Below are 8,879 nucleotides of genomic sequence, written 5' to 3'. Positions count from 1 at the left end.
GTTGTTCTCTTATCTCAACTTCACCCTTCACATAGCTGCCAAAACTTCTGAAGACTTGGATTTGACCATACCATTCCCCCGACTTAAGAACCTTAGATGGCTCCCTATTGTCTATAGCATAAAATTCTTCGAACTCTGCAGCTGGGCATTTAAACTCCTCAGTTTAGTTCCAGGCTATATTTCTAGATGGATGTTTGCCATATTATTTATCTTCATGCAGTCTATGTCACAGCCAAGTTGATCTATTTACTTTTCCCCAGGCTTGGTAGTCTGGGTTCTGCCTTAATGTCTTTAACCAGATGCCTCTGTTTCTCTCTTTCCTTAGCTATATAAATATTTTTTAAAAATAATTTGTTTTTTATTACATTAAAATTATTAAGAGTAAAACAAGCAGAAACAAGAGAGCATTATATCAGTGATTCCCAAAGTGGGCATCACTGCCCCCTGGTGGGTGCTGCAGTGATCCAGAGAGGCAGTGATGGCCACAGGTGCATTTATTTAATAACTATTAAAATTAAAAAAAATTAATTTCCAGGGGGATAAGTAATATTTTTTTCTGGAAAGGGGGCAGTAGGCCAAAAAAGTTTGGGAACCACTGCATTATATGTAGCAACAGAAATACTGTTTGAGGAATAATATGTGTATGTCCACTTTCAAAGAAGAACTGATAAATAAAGATAAACAAGACATAGTTTTATATGTACATGTATCTTTTTGTCAAATGCCCTTCTCTAATGTGGGGAGGGGAGGTAAGGAGGGAGATACCTGGGAATTTTAATGTAACAAAGCACAAATAATTTTCAGTATCTCTCTTTTTTTTTTTTAACCCTTACCTTCTATCTTGAGTCAATACTGTGTATTGGCTCCAAGGCAAAAGAGTGGTAAGGGCTAGGCAATGGGGGTTAAGTGACTTGCCCAGGGTCACACAGCTAGGAAGTAGCTGAGGTCAGCTTTGAACCCAGGACCTCCCATCTCTAGGGCTGGTTCTCAATCCACTAAGCTACCCAGCTACCCCCTTCAGCATCTCTCTTATCCATACCACCTTCTTCATTTCCATAGCGACCAGAGTAGTGGTCTTTAGTACTCCTTATATGACTCTTTTATAATAAATAGTCTCTGACCACCATGGTCCCCTCAATTTCAGACCCTTTCTTCTCCTTTAATGAACTCTTCACACAAATTAAGGTCTGAATGAGTCTCTGAATATGTCATTAATCTGACTTCCAATAATAATAACAATAATAGTAATAATAATAATAATAAATAAAATCCAAATTGTTGACTCAATAAATGAGGAAAGCAGGATCTAAGGCACTTGTGTATCAATCAGTGTGCTCAAACAAGATGATAATAATATTTTTGGATAAATAACATTAATTTTTCTGGTTTTCTGTTTCACTGAATCTGTAACCTTTAGTGTCAAATTATCTTTAAATGTACTATATTTTCCTGGTGAAGAACTTGGTCTATCTCTATGAGCCAAAAGAAAAGTAAGAATGCTTTATTGAACAGATAGCATATCAAATTTATATAGAAAATTTATGTCTTTCTAGCCCCGGATCTTTTTATCCACAAAAAGCAAACACTCACATGAACAAATAAAATAAGATCAATAACACCTAAGCCCATGAACTCTAAATTATTTATAATTTGCTTTAAAATATACGTTAACTTTTACAAAAGAATAAAAAAAAACCTTGCTTCCATGCCCTCTCTCTAATCATTTACTCTTTAATATATTTCCTCTAGATTTTTAAATTTTTAAAAATTGTATTACTTTTATTTTTATCCTCATCATTGTTTTCAGTGTAAAAATTGCTATTCTGATTTTCTTTCTTCACTCGGCATCTTGGATAAAACTTCATACTTCTTTGTATTCTTAATATTTGTCATGTCTCTTTCATTAACCTTTGAGCTTATCATTTCATTTACTAGGAACAAAGTTCATTCTTGAAAAGATTAAATGGAAGCTACTATTGGCCCTAGCCCAGAATAAGAGTTAATCTTTTTTCTTCCAGAACTGCACAGCCCATATAACTCACAGTAAGAATAACAGGCAAATCCTAGATTACTCTTCACCATCTTAGATTTGTCCTTTCCTGTTCCCTCACTCCAACTCCTTAGCTTTTTAATTCTTCTAGAACCTCAGTTTTCCAGAAGTTGTCTAGGAAATAATAATCCTATATTGTACCTATGAGGCTTGGTTCCAGAATTCATCTGCTTGCCCAGAAATTATTCCATTCTTCATCTTCTGTTGTTCCATTGCCCCCATCTCTCAGGATTGACCCAAAGACTACTTGTTTCTTCACTGATGCCTCCCTTGGCTTGCTAGGAGTGTCCATGTGACTGCATAGGCTTTTCCCCAGAGAACAGCATGCTTTTTGGAGAAGAAGCACACCATTTAGAGCAGTAATTCCCAAAGTGGGTGCTACCGCCCCCTGGTGGGTGCTGCAGCGATCCAGGGGAGGCTGTGATGGCCACGCTTTTTTTGTATTATATTCTATTCTGAGTTCAATAAATAGTTTCATAATTTCCAGGGGGCGCTAAGTAATATTTTTTCTGGAAATAGACCGCCCAAAAAAGTTTGGGAACCACTGATTTAGAGGATAATGAAGCCTAAGGGCTAAGCTATGTCAGGAGAAGTCAAGAGATTCTGACCTTGGCAGTCTTCCACCTATTGCTGTGAATTACTCAGATGATCCAGATTCAAAGTGAATGCGAGAGCAGCCTAATAAATGTAATGGGCTACTGAGCCCTTTGTGTTTCCTCTCTTTGTTCATGAGCCTGTGATACTTGGAAGGGAAGGGAAGGAGGAAAGATAAGATAGTTGGGCCGTGCTAGTCATCCCTCTGTCTCCAACTCATCTAGTGGTAAGAGCTAGTTATTTTCATTTAATACTTTGTATAAACTTGTTTATAACAAGGCTCATTACACAACTATTTGTGCTGCCAAGACTTAGGAAATGCATTTCAAGGTAGGGGCAAGATGTTTTAAGAATTTGGGAGAGAGAAGAAGACAATGCTGTAGGAAAGCACATCCTTTATTTTCTCCCCCAAATGGCTCTTTCATCGGTCAGGAAATATTCCAAAGCAAATACTCCAGAGAAGGGAAAAGTATGACAAGAAAATAGAGTTTCAATTCTATATTCAAAATAATTTTAATTCTATATTCAAAATTCAAAATAAATTTCAACAGAAATTTAAATGAAATTTAATAATGTTTTACCAAGATGATAAAATCTACCTTATTATTTATACTCTCATCTTTTCTTCTGTTGGTCTTTCTCAAAGATCAATTGGGAACAAAATCAAAGTAAATGGAAAAATAATTGGAGCTAAACTCATAGAAATTGAACCTTAAGAAAACCCAAAGCCAAACACACACACACACACACACACACACACACACACACACACACACACACACACACACACACACACACACGAGAGACTTGAAGAAAGAACTGTGGATTAATACTACCTGAATGCACTGTGCAGACTCCTGCAGAGTTAATGATATGTAAGACAGCAGAGATATATAGATTGATTGCAGGAAAAGTTGAAATAGGCATTGGAGTAGATAGGACCAAATTACTACTGAAGAGCTAACAAAGCATATCAACTGTTTGGAAATGAGTTAAGATTAAAGTAAGAAATAGCAATGCTCTCTAAGGAGTGCATTCTTCAGCTAGTCACTCAGCATTTCAATTTAGCTATTCATTTTACACTTCTGGAAACATTCAACCAAAGAATTCTGCATGGCAATGAGAAATGGGTCAGGCTTAATAAGCCTTTGTTTGGATATTAGAACTAAAATTAGATTGCTGTCTGGAACTGGCAACATTGGTTAAAAAAAACCAATAAGGAAGTAAGGGCAACGATTAAACACCCACAGATTTTTTAGCTAGTGCCAGGAATTGCAAAGAAGTAGTTTCTTGCCTGGTCTCTACAGGAAAAATGAAGTGGGTAATCACCTGGATATTTAAGATAAAAACAAACAAACGAATAATACCAACCTCCCTAAAAAGCCTCCTTGACTTGAAAAAAACATTTGCCTAATTTGCTAGTGTCCCTGTTAAAATTCAAATGTGGTACCCAGCATTGAACACGATATAACAGTTATATAAGAATATCATGAAAAGGGAAGTAAAATCCAAGTTGGATGATATTGTAACAAAACACTTGACTGTGAAAAATACATTTGAGAATCCAGACACAGACAAGTTACATGACTGGATCAACTCCTCCCTTAGAATGTGAGCTATTAAGAATTGAAGTTCTTTCTTTTTCTTTTTTCTTTTTTGTATTTGTATCCCTAGCACCAAGTACAGGGTCTGGAAAATAATGGGCAAGTAATAAACACTTGTTAATTGACGGATTGTTTGAAGAACTTTCAGATGCAACAGCATAACTACTTTAGGTAGGTAATACATGAGAAATCACAGAAAGCTGGGGGTGGTGATACTTGCCTGTAATCCCAGTTATGGGGGTGGATGAGGCTGGCAGATCTCTTGAGTTCTGAATGGTACTGGGTTATGCCAACGAAGAACCTAGTCAAAGGTCCCCAGTCAATCAATATTGGGATGGGGTGGAGAAAGACATAGAGACAGCGAGACAGAGACAGAGACAGAGAAGAGAAAGAAGAGAGAGGAAAAAGAAGAGGGAGGAGAGAAAGGAGAGATCAAGATTTTCATTTATTTTTAACTATTCAGTGCTTTTATTTTATTTTTGTTATTTTTAAATTTTCATTTCATTTTACTTTATTTTCAGGGCCAAACTCTCTCCTTCCCATCTTGCCTTACCCTTCCTTCTGAGAAAACAAGAAAAACAAACCCAAATACAAATATACGTAGTCAAGCAAAACAAATTTCCACATTGTCCATGTAAAAAAAAAAAACAAACATAAGCTTCAATCTGTCCATCACCTCTTTCTGGAGGCGAATAGAATGTTTCATCATAAATCTTTTGGATTTTTGGTTGGTAATTTTGTTTATCAAAATCCTTAAGTTCTTCAAAGTTGTTGGTCTTTACGATATTATTCTTGTATAAATTGTAGTCTTGGTTCTACTACCTTCCCTTTGCATCAGTTGCTACAAGTCTTTCCAGGTTTCACTGAAATCATTCCCTTCATCAATACAATAATATTCCATTCTATTCATACACTGTAACTTGTTCAGCCATTTCCCAATTGATGAGTACCCTCTTAGTTTCTATTTCTTTGCCACCACGAAAAGAGATGTGAACATTTTTATGTAAGCATTATTTTCCTTTATCTTTGATCTTTTTTGCAGTGTAGACCTCCTAGCAGTATCACTGGGTTAAGGGCTAAACACAATTTAATCGCTTTGTGAGAATAGTTTCAAATCCTTTGCCACCCCAAAAAGAGGTGTTATAAACATTTTTAATATAAGCATTACTTTCCTCTTTCTTTGATCTCTTTGCGATATAGACCTAGTAATAGTACCACTGGGTTAAAGGCTAAGAACAGTTTAATTGCTATGGGAGAATAGTTTCAAATTGTTCTCCAGAACGGTGGACTAATTCAGTTTCACCAACAGCATATTAATGGTCTTTTTTCCTCATATCCCCTCCAGTCATTGTTACTTTTCTTTTTTGGTCATATTTACCAAACTGATGGTATGAGATGGTAACTCAGAGTTGCTTTGATTTGTATTTCTCTAATTATTTAGAGGCTACTTAATGATTTCAAAGATTTTTAAAATATGGCTTTTCATAGCTTGAATTTCTTCCTTTGAAAACTGCCTATTCATATCCTTTGTCCAATTTTATCAATTAGGGAATGGTCCTTATTCTTACCAGTTTGTGTATCTTAGAAATTCGACCTTTATCAGAGAAACTTGCTGCAAAGATTTTCCCCCCATTTACCTGCTTCTTTCTTAATCTGAATTGCCTTAGTTTTCCTTGTATAAAAACTTTTAAATTTTATTTAATCAGAATTGTTCTTTGCCTCCTGCGATCATTCCAATCTCTTGCTTGATCATGAACTCTTCACCTAATCTATAGATCTAATTAAGTAATCTTTTATCTCTTAATTTCTTTAAGATGTCACGCTTTACAGTTAAATTCTATAACCATTTGGACCTTGTATATGGTGTGATTGTTGGTCTATATACTTAGTTTCTGCCAGATTGCTTTCTAGTTTTCCCAAAGTTTTTGGGGGGAATAGTAAATTCTTGCCCCAATATCTGGGATCTTTAGGATTGTCAAACATTAGATTATTACCATTTACTTCTGTATATTGTGTACCTAATTTGTTTCATTGGTCAACCTCTCTATTTCTTACGTAGTACCATTGTTTTTGGGAGATGAGGAAACTGAACCTCAAAGACAATAAGTGACTTGCCTGTGCTCACACAGGTAGTAAATGCCACAGCTGGTATCTGAGCTCAGTTTCCCTGGCTCCAAGTCTAGTACCCTCATCTTCAACATTTGGCTTGGATGACATTGACTTAAAGATGAATTGATCCTGTTAATAGAAAATGCGAAGACCATTTGGCAACATTTAATATAAAAGGTGCATTAAAAAATCAAGAAAGAAATTGAGCAGAACTTTTTTTTTTTTTTTTTTTGCTGATGTTAAATGATCGTGAATCATAGAGCATCATCTCTGGGGACAAGTAATCCTAAGGGTAGAGGAAAATATGTGGGGTAGGGGTAAGGGGAGGGGGTGGTATAAAGGGGATGTGACATCTTACCAGAGATGACTTGTTATCTAGAAAAAGCAAAGGCATAAAAGATTTCATCTAGGACATGTATGGCTGAAAAGAAGCTGGACCAGTTATATATTGAGAATGAGAAACAATACGTAGTCAGCCTGAGTAGTGTTTTAATTCACCTAAAACATTAAAAGAATGAAGAAAGACCTCCATCAAATTGGGAAGATGCTCTAAGGAGGATTTCTGGAAAGACATGGACAAGAATCACAGAAGATGAGGTAGAGAGAGAGAGATGGCACTGGTGGATACACTAACTATACAGATGAAATCATGATGCCCTCAGAGCGAGCAGTAGAGGAGAATCTTTGCAACTCCTGTATAAATAGGATTCAACAAAAATGTATAGCATTTGCTCAAACTGTTGTATACACCTAACATTTTAAAACATTACAATTCCATAATGCTAATTTTCTACCGTATGTACATAGACTCGTCCATCAAAGAACTGAGCTTTTGTTGGTAAATTCTAATGCTGATTATCACCTGTCTATAACCTAGTGGATAAGTCTTAAGCAGAGCCTATTGGCCAACTGCAACATTGCCAGTACGACTTGAAACAGATTCAAATGTGATCAGGAAATATTTAACAAAATTAATAAAAATGCAACAAAATGTAGATTAACATTAAATTTTTTTTTAAACCCTTGTACTTTGGTGTATTGTCTCATAGGTGGAAGATTGGTAAGGGTGGGCAATGGGGGTCAAGTGCCTTACCCAGGGTCACACAGCTGGGAAGTGGCTGAGGCCAGGTTTTGAACCTAGGACCTCCTGTCTCTAGGCCTGACTCTCACTCCACTGAGCTACCCAGCTGCCCCAACATTATATTTTAAAACTAAGTCAGCATGTGGCCTAAGGGAATTCTTATATGTAGTTCAGTGATCTTGAGTTCTACTTGAGTTTGACACCACTGTCACAAAGTTCCTTAAATAATTCCTAGCTGAGTGACCCTGGGCAAGTCACTTAACCCCAATTGCCTAGTAAGTTCTTCTGTCTTGGAATCAATAGGGAATTTATCCCATGTAAACTATGATGAAAATTTTTAAGGCAAAAAATGTGGTCCTAGAAAAACTATTTAACATGGAACATTTCTAGTTCATAGGAAATTGGAAGGGAAGAGTTTTTTTTTTTTCTTTAAAGAATTCCTTAGGGAGTGTAAGCTATTGAATTTGAACACAAGTCTGTCTTCTATATTATACCTTCCCTTCCTGTTGGGTATCTAGCTTTGAAAACTCGATTCTCATTCTTCTTGATCTCTTTTACAGTTTTTGACATTGCCAGCCCTCTCCCCCAAACCCATAAATCTGAGGGGCAGGCTGTGTCCAAGAGAGATCACTATATCCAGACAATCAGGGAGCAGTCAATGACATTGCCAGAAGATAATGAGTTATTATTCATTCATTCATTATCAAACTTTTTTTCATAGTGCTTTAAGGTTTACAAATTGCTTTACAAACATATCATTTTTATCCTCATAAAAGCACTAGGAGTTGATGCTATTATTATCACCACTTTACAGATAAAGAAACTGAGGCAGACAGTGGTTAAATGATGATCCTTGCACACCTAGCAAAAAGCTGAGATTGGATTTGAATTTAGGTCTTCCTGGTTCTATCCACTGTACCATCTAATGCTGCCTCCTAACTGATGAATATCTCATGTGCTTTATACTTATAAGCCCCTTTTACAATATTTTGCCATATGCAAACTATGATGAAAAAATTTAAGGCAAAAAAATGAGGTCCTAGAAAGGCTATTCATCACTGAACATTTTTAGTACACAGGCTAAGGTGAGTTCCACTTAGTGTAAAGAAAAGTGCAGCTCATTTTTTGTCACTTACCCTACCTTTCTACTTCTTACTGTCAAATCACGTTCCCTCAGCGCCTTGAAAACCTTGTCCAGAATAACAGCTTACATTTAACATGGGGCATTGAGATTTACAGAATGCCCTTTTCACAATGCTCCTGTGAGGAAAGAGATGTGTTATTATCTCCATTTTCTAGATAAGAAACCAGAGGTCATTAGATGTAGTGACTTGCCTAGGGTTAAATAGCTCCTGAGTGTTAGAACTAGGACACGAAACCAGATTTTCTAAGTTCAATGCTCTTATATTTTCTTTGCTGAGTCCCCGCGGTTCCACACATT

This window comes from Gracilinanus agilis, chromosome 4 (genome assembly GCF_016433145.1).
Source record: "Gracilinanus agilis isolate LMUSP501 chromosome 4, AgileGrace, whole genome shotgun sequence".
Taxonomy (NCBI): Eukaryota; Metazoa; Chordata; class Mammalia; order Didelphimorphia; family Didelphidae; genus Gracilinanus; species Gracilinanus agilis.
Note: the sequence above shows the minus strand (reverse complement) of the source record.